The sequence below is a fragment of the Zea mays genome, chromosome 5, assembly GCF_902167145.1.
Source record: "Zea mays cultivar B73 chromosome 5, Zm-B73-REFERENCE-NAM-5.0, whole genome shotgun sequence".
NCBI classification, from domain to species: Eukaryota; Viridiplantae; Streptophyta; class Magnoliopsida; order Poales; family Poaceae; genus Zea; species Zea mays.
Window position 1 is genome coordinate 90,426,536 of NC_050100.1, and position 14,481 is coordinate 90,441,016.

Sequence of the window (14,481 nt, forward strand, 5' to 3'; positions counted from 1 at the left end):
CCGCGTCGGCGGCGTCGCGTTTCGCTTGCAACTTCTTCTTGCCCTTCTTCTTGGTGCCACGCTGAGTAGACGCCTCGGGGACATCTTCCGGCGGGCGGCCTTGGGGCTGCTTGTCCTTCCGAAAGATGGCCTCAACCGCCTCCTGGCCAGAGGCGAACATGGTGGCGATGTCCATCAGCTCGCTCGCCCTGGTGGGGGTCTTGCGACCCAGCTTGCTCACTAGGTCGCGGCAGGTGGTGCCGGCGAGGAACGCGCCGATGACATCTGAGTCGGTGACGTTGGGCAGCTCGGTGCGCTGCTTCGAGAATCGCCGGATGTAGTCCCGGAGAGACTCTCCCGGCTGTTGGCGGCAGCTTCGGAGATCCCAGGAGTTCCCAGGGCGCACGTACGTGTAACACCCCAGGTGTTACTCAGGGTGTCCACCCAGGGCTACTCCATTTAACCTATTATCACATGAGAATTGGTTTGGGCAAATTACATCAAACTTGGAATTCAAGGTCCTAAACAAGTGCCAACCATCTTGGATATCATGCCCTAGCTTGTCATGCACATCCAAGGGGGGGGATTTCCCAAAACCCTAAAGCAGACCCCTCTTGGGCAATAGGAACCCTAATTGAAGCTAGGATCAAAAGGTCATGTAAACCTTATGATCATGGCTTGGGCCAAATATAAAAGTTGTAGTGTACTTCATAACCTACAAATGATAGTAAGAAAGTGACCCCAAAAAGATTTCAGAAAAGCCCCAAAAAGTTCACCCAAGGTTGAGCACAAGGGAAAATTCAGAATTTGCCTAAGTCTAAAAACTAACCCTTGAACAAAGATCCCACATGTTCACCTTAATCCAAAATTCAAAACACTTCGACCCAATTGACAAAGTGGCACCAAATTAACCCTAGAATGCCCTGGAAAGAGGTGACACCTACCCTAGGGTGTTTGACATGACTTGGCACCATTTTTGTCTTGGTTTGGACCTAGCTGACACAGCCAACTTCTCACCCCTCTATCTCCCTATCCCGACCATATCTTGACTTGGAACTCACATCAAAAAGGTAGGATATGGAGCAGGGAAGCGACTGTACACAATGACTTTGCCAAGATACGCACGCTATGGTGCTCAAATCCGCCGTTGAACCATGGCAGAAGCGAGCTCCCACGTGTTCGACGCGGGCTGACACCCGGGGGCGCGCTCAGAGCACGCCCGTGCGCGAACCCCCGCGCGCCCGCGGCCGCCCGTGACCATGCCCGTGCCACGGCTATAAAGCCCGTCCCAGTGACTCGGCTGCCTTCCCCATTGCCTCCTCCGTACCTCGCCTGACTTCCCTAAGCCAGCCCTTAGCTCCGGCGACCTCCCCGCGACCCGCCAGTGCCGCCCGAGAGCAACCACCGTGGCCAGCCCCTTTCCCGTCCTCCTCCGTTCGATCCAAGCCTTTAGATAGCTTCCTGGTGAGGCCGTGAAGCTTACTCAAGCTTGAACCGAGGACCCGCGTCACCGGAATAGCGAAACCGTGCTCGCCGGAGTTCTTCCCCCTGCCGGCGCACGTGGACCGGGTAAATCACTGAGCCATTTTCCGATTCAATGCACAGATAGCCTCTACATCACCCCAGGGAGCTCACCGTGCCGTTGGATTGGAATAGGTCGCCGTGGTTTGGCCGGTACACCCGCCGTCGACGAGGACACCCGCCTACGCGCGTGGACTGAGCGATTCCGGCTATCCCCGCCGGTGAGCGTACGTTGTTGTGACCGCCAGAGCCTCCCCGAGCCAACCCTGCCCTTCGCCGGACCTATCTCGCCGCCGGTAAGCCGCGCCACCCTTTTCTTTCCCGCGGGTACTGTTTAACTTAGGGGAAGGACCGCGGGTGAGAGGAAGAGAAGGTCAGGGGGCTTTTTGAACTGTCAGCGACCCAGAGGAATAGTGGCGCTGGGGTAGAACTGCGAAGGTTGATTTAGTTTAAACCCAGGGACCTCAGTGTAAACTGTTTTTCCAGGAAACTCTTATTAAATCTGTTTTTAAATTGAACATAGACTTTAAAAATTCATAACTTCTGTGTAGTTCATCCAAATTTGGTCAAACCAATTTTGCCAGACTTTAAAGAATGTAAACTACTTAAGAAAAATATAAAAACCCCTATGTACTACAGAAAACTTTAGGGTTCTAATTTAATTATTGTTTTGGCCATAAGCTAAATAATAGGGCAAAAATTAGTTGCACTATTTGACTAGGGTTAGAAAAATTTGGAGAAGTTTATATCTACCCACTGATCTGTTTAAAAATGTTAAACCTCTCTGTCCACCCCATTAAGTTAGTTTTTGTCCCTTATTTTACAATATGCTTAAGGTTAAGAAAAATGGAAAATGTGATTTAAATAATGAACCAGAAAGCACCCCTATTTTTGTTAAGGTACTTATTTAATATAGTTCACTGGAAAAATCTATCATACCCTAGTTTAGTATAAAATAAGTAGGGTACCTTTTAATTTAATAAAACAAGGATAACTTAGAAAAACCCTACAAAAATAAGCCTAAGGTGAAAACACCCCAACCCTTGGGATAACTATTGTTTTGTTAATAAGAACTTAGGAAAAATATGAAATCTGCTGTTTGACATTTTTCCAATGAAAACCTAAGCCTAAAAAGTAATAAGCATAACCCACTGGAAGCCCCGCATGACCAAGAAACCCTAAGTGACTATTTAACTTAGTTTTCTTTTTTAGCATAATGTTATTAATCCTGCATAATCATGACATACATGTTCATTGCATTCGATAGACTGTAACCTTGCTGACGGAGAGTACGTCCTCGTGCCGGAGCAAGGAGCTGCTCAGGAGGTAGCCCCGGATCCAGCCCCAGAGTCTGCATCAGAGGATCTGCCTGCCACTGCTTTGGAAGGCAAGCCCCGGTTTTATGCATAACCTATTATTTATGCTATTTTACTATACTTAATGATTGTAGGCTTGTTTGTGCACTTAAATGTAGGAGTTGTTTGAAACCATAGTTGCATGATCTCAGGAATCCTATTGAGATGGATACTAGTATGCTAGGACGAGTAGCTGCTTTATTAATTAAGATTTCGGTAGAAGTCGAGTGATTTTCTAGCACTCGCGCGAGATCAGGAAATTGGTTGTATCCACTTTCTTATCATAATGATGCTGGTTTGTGGGCAACAATCCATGGGGATTGGTTGTCTATGGGATAAAAATTTGAATAAGGATTATGGTGTGGTACCGTGAATCAAGCGTTTGAACGTACTAAGCACATGCCGAGAAATATGGTAAATCGGCAAGCCTAGTACCTGATTGAACCTGGCAGTGGACATATCCCCTCACGCGACCTGAGACGTGGTCTCCCATTCTGGTTATGGTGGGTACAAGTGCGGTCACTGCACGACGGCAGTCGGGGTCAGTGAGGCATTGTACGCCAAGGCGGTGAGCCCTGATCTGCTGACGAGGAATCGATGGGGACGGTTGATGTGTGTGGGGACAGAGTGCCCCTACATGTCGTGTGTTTAGGTTTACCTTGCAAGGATAAAAACTCGATTCGAATCGTCTGCTTCTCGCAGCTAATGAGACTGCTTGATCCATGCTGCTACATTGAGTAACAAGTGGAATTGTGCTGAGATGATACAAGATGTTGATTGCTAAAAATGTTTGCTACTATGTATGAATAGATAGTACATCTTTAGCCTTAAGGGAGTCACACTTAATTTTGACAAAGTTAAAAACTTGATTTAGAAACTCAGCTAGTGCTTTTGGCAACCAAACCCCACAGCCAAACAGCTGCATGTCTAGAGGTAGAGGAGTAGACTCCTCACACCGGGTAAGTCTAGCTGAGTATTAGTATACTCAGCCTTGCTTGTGGCACAATTTTACAGGTTCTCTGGAGGACATGGTTGCTGGAGTGACTTGGCCGTCCATCTTGCCACCGGGTTGGACTGTCGAGTGGGACCCTACCTCGGCTGAGGAGGAGCATGAGGAGTGATGGGACAGGCTTCCCCATCCCTCTGTTTATTTACCGTTAGTTTTATTCCGCTGCACTTCGAACAATGATGACTACTTTTGCAAAACTCCGATGATGATGTAATAATTTAATACTCTTTAATGCATAGTTTTATGCTTTATTGTATTTGCTCTGTGACTCACCTTCGAGTGAGATTGTGGTACTTGATCCTGTCAGTGGCCGTGTCGGACTAGATCCGAGGGATTGACGGGTTATTCCCATTTAAGTGTGGTCTAGCCTCAAAGGCGGGTGCTTAGGCACTTAAGTTGGAATAATTCGGGCAGTTCCGCCACAGCTGGTATCGGAGCTTGTACCACCACAGAGGAATCAATAAAATGTAAATACCACCCTTTTTCCGAAATAAAACTTGATAGAAACAATGTTGGATAGATAGTAGGACGAGCAGGATAGACCTAGGACGTGAAGCCTTAGGATGATAGAAGGGTAGCTAGGTGGCTAAGTGATTAGGCCCTACAGGCCACTTTTACAGGATGGGAGTTCTTCCCTATTCCCTTCATCTTGTTGTGAGGTCGTTCAGGACGAGCATGCATGCATTCTTGAAATTAAACAAATGAAAAATTAAGTAAGGACCTAAATACAAAATGATGACCAACTAAGTACCCCAGTACTATTTTAGCTAACTAGAGAAAGGCTGAGTCTTATTTTTTTTCTTGTTCTTTTTATAGTTCTTTTTCTTTTACTTACACTTAACCATACACAGATGACTTCCCACGGATCCTCAGATGATGGAAATGCACTGACCCACACTGACGGGCTTGCACGAGAGGGCTTTCCCCGCATTTTGTGGGAGGTACTTCAGGGGGCCGGATACACGACACCCCCTCAGTACGCGGTGCAGCAATTTGAGAAGCACAGAGTGCCCCGCTGTAGGGTGAGGATGACCTTGGAGCCTCATCCCCTGCAGCCAGGCTGGCGCTCATTGGACTCCGAGTCTTTTGGATACCGAGCTGAGGACACGATCGAGGCGATCGCTCTGCACGGGTTGACCACTTTCTGCGGATTCCATCCTTTGGAGCTGGCTACCCACCCCATTGGCTTGTTCCCCGCCGAAAGGGAGGACGACCCAATGTGGAAGGATCGGGTGGAGCATGCCAAGGATATCTGGGCCATCTACCCAGGACAGACTGCGCACTTGACCGTACGGTGCATGAATGCTCTGTACCATCTGCAAGTGATGCGCGGTGAGGCGATGTCCCATCAGATGGCACTATTGGAGGCAACAAAGATTACTTTGGACAATAGGGAGGAGCTCGTGGTTGATTTGTCCACTGAAATGGTGGAGAAGGACTTGCAGGTGGAGCAGCTATCCACTGATATCCAAGAGTTGGAGGAATTAGTGGGCACCAGGGAGAACACCATCGAGGTTCTCGAGGATCAGCTCATTAACACTCAGCAACAGCTTGCTGAGGCTAACGAGCACTTGGATATGCATCACCAGGAGATCCAGGATATGGAGGCCAACGAGGACGTCGACATCGAGGGAGGAGATGAGCCTGCCTCTAGTGTGGACACTGCTGGCTCAGGGAGACCACCTTCCCCCGAGTTGAGTGTTGCCTCGTTCGCTCACTAGGTGTCCAGGATAGAGTTAGACGTCAGTGATGGTAGGACTCCTCGCAGCTAGCTTAGCTTTTGCACCCTTGGGGTACTAGGCTAGATAGAGTTGAGTCTTTTTGGGACCCTTGATGTAATCGTGTTAAACTCTTTTGGAAACATGGCTGATGGATGTTATCAGTTTTAAATTTGGAAGGAAAGATTTATGCCTTTTTGAATCCTTTTGTTTAAGTTGGAATCTATCATTTTGCTTTTGACTCTTTTTCCCCGCGATTAAACCTTGAACTTGGAGATATGGTGTTAAGTATATATGTGGCTTTTCAGATGGCCGGGAGGCAGCGTCGTGGCCAGAATGAGCGCGTTCCTCCACCACCGCCACCGCCTCCCACTCTGCAGGAGCTAATGGCTCAGCAGAATGAGATCTTGAGGCAGCTAGCTCAGCGTCAGCCACCACCTCAGCACTATGGTGGTGGAGACCATCAGCGTCACCCCGCGGCAGCTACCTACCAGGAGTTCCTCAGTACCCAGCCACCATTGTTCACAAGGGCAGAGGACCCACTTGATGCAGATGTGTGATTGCGGGTAGTGGAATCTAAATTCCCGCTACTCCATGGAGCTTGCTCAGAGGTCACTAAAGTCAGGTTCGCCACCCAGCAGCTTCGCGGACCCACAAGGACTTGGTGGGACCATTTTCTTGCCATGCAGCCAGATGATAGAGAGGTGGAATGGAGGGAGTTCAAGGCAGCTTTCAGGGGACACCACATACCAGCCGGGATTATGGACCGAAAGCTCAACGAGTTTCTGGCACTCTCTCAGGGCAACAGGACAGTGTTGCAGTATGCCCATGCTTTTAATGACTTGTGCCAATATGCTGGATATCACACAGACACGGATGAGAAGAAGAGAGACAGGTTCAGGAGGGGGCTCAGCACTAAGCTCCGTGATCGTCTCAACACCGTCAGGGCCAACAACTACAATGAGTTGGTCAACATGGCTATCTCCCAGGAGGACTGCATCACAGCCCGGCAGGCAGAAAAGAAGAGGAAGGCCCCTATGGCAGGACCCTCCGCTCAGCCACAGCGCTTCAGGATTGTGTCCGACACTCAGAAGAGGGGACCCCAGCAGCAGCAAGGAAGATGGGTGATCCGACCCCAGCAGCAGCAACAACAGGCACCCAACCGCACCTAGTTTCCAGCTCAGAGGAACAATCAGCAGCAGCAGTACCGCCAGGCAAATGATAACAGGTGTTTCACTTGCGGCAACACCGGACATTATGCCAAGAATTGCCCCAGGAACCAGCAGAGGCAGGGGCAGAATGTTACTCAGAACCAAGGCAAGAGGCAGAAGGTGTAAGTGAGGCAAGGCAGGCTAAACTTCACCACCATGGCTGATATTCCAGAGGGAGCACCCATCATGACTGGTATCTTTACAGTTTTAAATTATCCTGCCATTATTCTTTTTGATTCTGGTGCGTCGCATAGCTTTATCAGTGCCAAATTTAGTGCCAAGTGCCAATTACCTTTCCACCACACCAATGGGGGTATCACAATTTCAACACCAGGAGGCAGGGTTGCCACCTACCAAATCAACAAGAATGTGCCTATAAGGTTTGGTAGTCTGATAATTAAAACCAACCTCCTCATTTTAGGTTTGGATAGTGTGGATATCATATTGGGAACTGACTGGTTGACCAAACATCAGGCTGTGATTGATATTGCAGCTAGGGCCATTGAGGTGCACTCATCCACTTGTGGTGAAACCATGCTATATTTGCCCGACCGGGGATGTACCCGTTCTTGTGCCTTCGTTATGATAGAATCCCCAGTGGAAAAGATCCTAGTGGTCTGTGACTACCCGGATGTGTTTCTGGATGAATTGCCAGGGATGCCACCTGATCGAGATATTGAGTTCGCCATCGAATTGCAACCCGGGACTGCTCCTATCTCCAAGAGACCCTATAGGATGCCTCCCGCAAAATTGGCAGAACTGAAAAAGCAATTGCAAGAATTGTTGGACAAGGGGTTTATTCGCCCAAGTACTTCGCCTTGGGGATGTCCCGCCTTGTTCGTAAAGAAAAAGGATGAAAGTTTGAGGATGTGTGTTGACTACCGCCCTCTCAATGCGGTGACTATCAAGAACAAATACCCACTGCCCCGCATTGATGTTCTATTCGATCAGTTGGTGGGAGCCAAGGTATTCTCCAAAATAGACCTTCGCTCGGGTTACCATCAGATCAAGATCCGTGCCAGCGATATTCCCAAGACGGCTTTCTCTACCAGATATGGGCTGTATGAGTTTTTGGTGATGTCTTCTGGGCTGACCAACGCCCCGGCTTATTTCATGTACCTGATGAACTCAGTGTTTATGCCAGAGTTGGATAAGTTCGTGGTCATTTTCATTGATGCTATTCTGGTCTATTCCAAGAATGAAGACGAACATACTGAGCACCTGCACATCGTGCTTCAGCGACTGCGCGATCATCGTCTTTATGCTAAGTTGTCTAAATGCGAATTCTGGCTGAAGGAGATCAAATTCTTGGGTCACACAATTTCTCAGGATGGGATATCAGTTGATCCTGAGAAGGTACAAGAAGTGATGGATTGGAAACCCCCGACTACAGTGAGGCAGATTCGGAGTTTTCTAGGATTGGCAGGGTATTATCGACGATTTATTCCGGATTTCTCCAGAATTGCCAAACCAATGACTGAACTGTTGAAGAAGGGAGTCAAGTATGATTGGAGCCAAAAGTGCGAAGATGCCTTTCATACTTTGAGGCAGCATTTGACAACAGCCCCAGTGCTGGCTCAACCTGACAACACCAAGCCATTTGAAGTTTATTGTGATGCTTCTGGTACGGGATTGGGATGTGTCTTGATGCAAGATAACAGAGTCATTGCTTATGCTTCCTGAGCACTCAGACCCCATGAGCAGAACTACCCCACACATGATCTGGAATTGGCAGCTGTGGTTCATGCTCTTAAGATATGGAGACACTACTTGATGGGAGCTCATTGTAACACCTACACTGATCACAAGAGTCTCAAATACATCTTCACTCAGCCAGATCTGAACATGAGGCAGAGGAGATGGTTGGAGTTAATCAAGGACTATGATTTAGAGGTGCATTACCATCCTGGCAAAGCCAATGTTGTGGCAGATGCTTTGAGCAGAAAGGCCCAATGCAATTGTATGAGCATGGATGCAAGAGTTACCACCCTGTGCGATGAATTGTGCAAGTTGAACCTGGAAGTTGTCTCTTCCGGTGACCTAAGCTATATCTCGGTGGAGCCCACATTGCAAGAGCAAATAGTCAGGGCACAGATTGAGGATAAGGGTGTTCAGGTTATCAAGGAAATGATCAAGTAAAAGGCAGAAAAATACAAGTGCTTCCGGCAGGACAGCAAGGGAATTCTATGGTTTGGAGATCGATTGGTTGTTCCCAAGGACCCAGAGCTCAGAAAGAAGATACTAGATGAAGCTCACCTTTCCAAATTCTCCATGCACCCTGGTAGCAACAAGATGTACCATGATCTCAGATCTTTATATTGGTGGACCAGAATGAAGAGGGAAATTGCCAAATACATATCCGAGTGTGACACTTGCCAGAGGATAAAAGCTAGTCACTTGAAGGCAGCAGGCCCTTTGCAACCCCTTCCCATACCATCTTGGAAATGGGAGGACATTTGCATGGATTTTATCGTAGGATTGCCCAATACCTCCAGGCACCATGATTCCATTTGGGTTATTGTGGACAGATTAACTAAGACTGCTCATTTCTTGCCAGTACACACCACCCACAGGACAGAGAAGTATGCAGAGATCTACATTGACCAGATAGTTCGTCTGCATGGGATACCAAGGACTATAGTCTCAGACCGAGGAGCACCATTTGTGGCACGATTTTGGGAACAATTGCAGGAATCACTTGGGACCCATGTCATACGAAGCTCAGCCTATCATCCCCAAACCGATGGCCAGACAGAAAGGGTGAATCAGATTTTGGAAGACATGTTGCGAGCATGTGCACTACACTATAGAAAGGATTGGGACAAGTGTCTTTCCTTGGCAGAGTTTTCTTACAATAACAACTATCAGTCCAGTCTGAAGATGGCACCTTTTGAAGCCTTATATGGGAGAAGGTGTAGGACCCCACTGAATTGGTCTCAAACGGGAGAGAGGGAAATTTTTGGGCCAGATTTGGTACTTGAAGCAGAGGCAAAGGTCAGAATCATCAAGAAGAACCTAGAAGCTGCTCAGGCCAGACAAAAGAGCTATCATGATAAGAGGCGGAAGTCTCTACAGTTTGAGGTGGGAGATCATGTTTATCTTAAGGTATCACCCACCAAGGGTGTCCAGAGATTCAGGATCAAGGGCAAGTTAGCTCCTCGCTACATTGGACCCTATGAGATCAAAGCAAGTTGTGGACCCGTAGCCTATCAATTGGAATTGCCACCTCACATGTCAGCAGTTCACAATGTGTTTCATGTATCTCAGCTGCGGAAATGTGTTCGCCTACCCACTGAAGTGCTACCGGAACCGGACATTGAGATAGAACCAGATTTGTCTTATCAAGAGTACCCCGTCAAGGTATTAGATCAAAAGGAGAGATCAACTCGGGCAAGATCGGTTAGAATGTATAAGGTTTAGTGGAGTCACCATTCGGCAGAAGAAGGTACATGGGAAACTGAGGATTTTCTATGCTCTCGCTTCCCCGACTTTCTGCCCAAAGGAGTCGGTACGTAACCCCAAAACCCCACCCCCACCTGCCCTTTGAACTCAATTATAAGAAAAACTTAGATAACAAGGATAGTCTAAGTTGTGGATTTAACTTAAAAAGGGCTTCCTTCTGAAGTTGCAAAGAGAATGACATTCGAAGAGTAGTTAACAAGAGAAACTTGAGTAAAGAAAAAGTAGCACACCTTCAGGCACCCCTCCAAGGGACTCTACCTCAAATCTCGGGACGAGATTCCTTTAAGGGGGGAGGGCTGTAACACCCCAGGTGTTACTCAGGGTGTCCACCCAGGGCTACCCCATTTAACCTATTATCACATGAGAATTGGTTTGGGCAAAGTACATCAAACTTGGAATTCAAGGTCCTAAACAAGTGCCAACCATCTTGGATATCATGCCCTAGCTTGTCATGCACATCCAAGGGGGGGGGGGATTTCCCAAAACCCTAAAGCAGACCCCTCTTGGGCAATAGGAACCCTAATTGAAGCTAGGATCAAAAGGTCATGTAAACCTTATGATCATGGCTTGGGCCAAATATAAAAGTTATAGTGTACTTCATAACCTACAAATGATAGTAAGAAAGTGACCCAAAAAGATTTCAGAAAAGCCCCAAAAAGTTCACCCAAGGTTGAGCACAAGGGAAAATTCAGAATTTGCCTAAGTCTAAAAACTAACCCTTGAACAAAGATCCCACATGTTCACCTTAATCCAAAATTCAAAACACTTCGACCCAATTGACAAAGTGGCGCCAAATTAACCCTAGAATGCCCTGGAAAGAGGTGACACCTACCCTAGGGTGTTTGACACGACTTGGCACCATTTTTGTCTCGGCTTGGACCTAGCTGACACAGCCAACTTCTCACCCCTCTATCTCCCTATCCCGACCATATCTTGACTTGGAACTCACAACAAAAAGGTAGGATATGGAGCAGGGAAGCGACCGTACACAGTGACTTTGCCAAGATACGCACGCTATGGTGCTCAAATCTGCCGTTGAACCATGGCAGAAGCGAGCTCCCACGTGTTCGCCGCGGGCTGACACCCGGGGGCGCGCTCAGAGCACGCCCGTGCGCGAACCCCCGCGCGCCCGCGGCCGCCCGTGACCACGCCCGCGCCACGGCTATAAAGCCCGTCCTAGTGACTCGGCTGCCTTCCCCGTTGCCTCCTCCGTACCTCGCCTGACTTCCCCGAGCCAGCCCTTAGCTCCGGCGACCTCCCCGCGACCCGCCAGTGCCGCCCGAGAGCAACCACCGTGGCCAGCCCCTTTCCCGTCCTCCTCCGTTCGATCCAAGCCTTTAGATAGCTTCCTGGTGAGGCCGTGAAGCTTACTCAAGCTTGAACCGAGGACCCGCGTCACCGGAATAGCGAAACCGTGCTCGCCGGAGTTCTTCCCCCCGCCGGCGCACGTGGACCGGGTAAATCACTGAGCCATTTTCCGATTCAATGCACAGATAGCCTCTACATCATCCCAGGGAGCTCACCGTGCCGTTGGATTGGAATAGGTCGTCGTGGTTTGGTCGGTACACCCGCCGCTGACGAGGACACCCGCCTGCACGCGTGGACTGAGCGATTGCGGCTATCCCCGCCGGCGAGCCGTACGTCGTTGTGACCGCCAGAGCCTCCCCGAGCCAACCCTGCCCTTCGCCGGACCTATCTCGCCGCCAGTAAGCCGCCACCCTTTTCTTTCCCGCGGGTACTGTTTACATTGGGGGAAGGACCGCGGGTGAGAGGAAGAGAAGGTCAGGGGGCTTTTTGAACTGTCAGCGACCCAGAGGAATAGTGGCGCAGGGGTAGAACTGCGAAGGTTGATTTAGTTTAAACCCAGGGACCTCAGTGTAAACTGTTTTTCCAGGAAACTCTTATTAAATCTGTTTTTAAATTGAACAGAGACTTTAAAAATTCATAACTTCTGTGTAGTTCATCCAAATTTGGTCAAACCAATTTTGCCAGACTTTAAAGAATGTAAACTACTTAAGAAAAATATAAAAACCCCTATGTACTACAAAAAACTTTAGGGTTCTAATTTAATTATTGTTTTGGCCATAAGCTAAATAATAGGGCAAAAATTAGTTGCACTATTTGACTAGGGTTAGAAAAATTTGGAGAAGTTTATATCTACCCACTGATCTGTTTAAAAATGTTAAACCTCTCTGTCCACCCCATTAAGTTAGTTTTTGTCCCTTATTTTACAATATGTTTAAGGTTAAGAAAAATGGAAAATGTGATTTAAATAATGAACCAGAGGGCATCCCTATTTTTGTTAAGGTACTTATTCAATATAGTTCACTGGAAAAATCTATCATACCCTAGTTTAGTATAAAATAAGTAGGGTACCTTTTAATTGAATAAAACAAGGATGACTTAGAAAAACCCTACAAAAATAAGCCTAAGGTGAAAACACCCCAACCCTTGGGATAACTAATTTTTTGTTAATAAGAACTTAGGAAAAATATGAAATTTGCTGTTTGACATTTTTCCAATAACAATGTAGTATAAAGTGCCTTTTTGACATTTAACTTTAGAAAATCATAACTAAATAACCATCCCTTAGCTCTCTGTGATTTTTAGCACAGAAGCTTATTATTGCTATTAAATGCTAGCAAAAATAACCTTTAGGACAGAACCCACCCCTAATTAGGAGATGTAGTGTAAGTGGCTCATTTTACACAACTTTTATTATTTTTGTCTAAAGCATAGCCTTTTTATTTTGAACCTCAACTTCCTAGAAGGGGCTATAGTGACAAATGACAACCCACTGTAATTTTTACAGAATTTTTAGAGAAAGTTAAGCTACTGTTGTAGTTCAAACCCCACTAGATTTCATAAATAGAAATTAAAGAAAGAAAAATGAATAATGGAAAGTAGAGTCATCCTAAAACCCTTGAAATTGTTCACTAAGGTATATAAAAAGGTAATACTACTTCCCTTTGATTATCCTCAACAATGAAAACCTAAGCCTAAAAAGTAATAAGCATAACCCACTGGAAGCCCCGCATGACCAAGAAACCCTAAGTGACTATTTAACTTAGTTTTCTTTTTTAGCATAATGTTATTAATCCTGCATAATCATGACATACATGTTCATTGCATTCGATAGACTGTAACCTTGCTGACGGAGAGTACGTCCTCGTGCCGGAGCAAGGAGCTGCTCAGGAGGTAGCCCCGGATCCAGCCCCAGAGTCTGCATCAGAGGATCTGCCTGCCACTGCTTTGAAAGGCAAGCCCCGGTTTTATGCATAACCTATTATTTATGCTATTTTACTATACTTAATGATTGTAGGCTTGTTTGTGCACTTAAGTGTAGGAGTTGTTTGAAACCATAGTTGCATGATCTCAGGAATCCTATTGAGATGGATACTAGTATGCTAGGACGAGTAGCTGCTTTGTTAATTAAGATTTCGGTAGAAGTCGAGTGATTTTCTAGCACTCGCGCGAGATCAGGAAATTGGTTGTATCCATTTTCTTATCATAATGATGCTGGTTTGTGGGCAACAATCCATGGGGATTGGTTGTCTACGGGATAAAAATTTGAATAAGGATTATGGTGTGGTACCGTGAATCAAGCGTTTGAACGTACTAAGCACATGCCGAGAAATATGGTAAATCGGCAAGCCTAGTACCTGATTGAACCTGGAAGTGGACATATCCCCTCACGTGACCTGAGACGTGGTCTCCCATTCCGGTTATGGTGGGTACAAGTGCAGTCACTGCACGACGGCAGTCGGGGTCAGTGAGGCATTGTACGCCAAGGCGGTGAGCCCTGATCTGCTGACGGGGAATCGATGGGGACGGTTGATGTGTGTGGGGACGGAGTGCCCCTACATGTCGTGTGTTTAGGTTTACCTTGCAAGGATAAAAACTCGATTCGAATCGTCTGCTTCTCGCAGCTAATGAGACTGCTTGATCCATGCTGCTACATTGAGTAACAAGTGGAATTGTGCTGAGATGATACAAGATGTTGATTGCTAAAAATGTTTGCTACTATGTATGAATAGATAGTACATATTTAGCCTTAAGAGAGTCACACTTAATTTTGACAAAGTTAAAAACTTGATTTAGAAACTCAGCTAGTGCTTTTGGCAACCAAACCCCACAGCCAAACAGCCGCATGTCTAGAGGTAGAGGAGTAGACTCCTCACACCGGGTAAGTCTAGCTGAGTATTAGTATACTCAGCCTTGCTTGT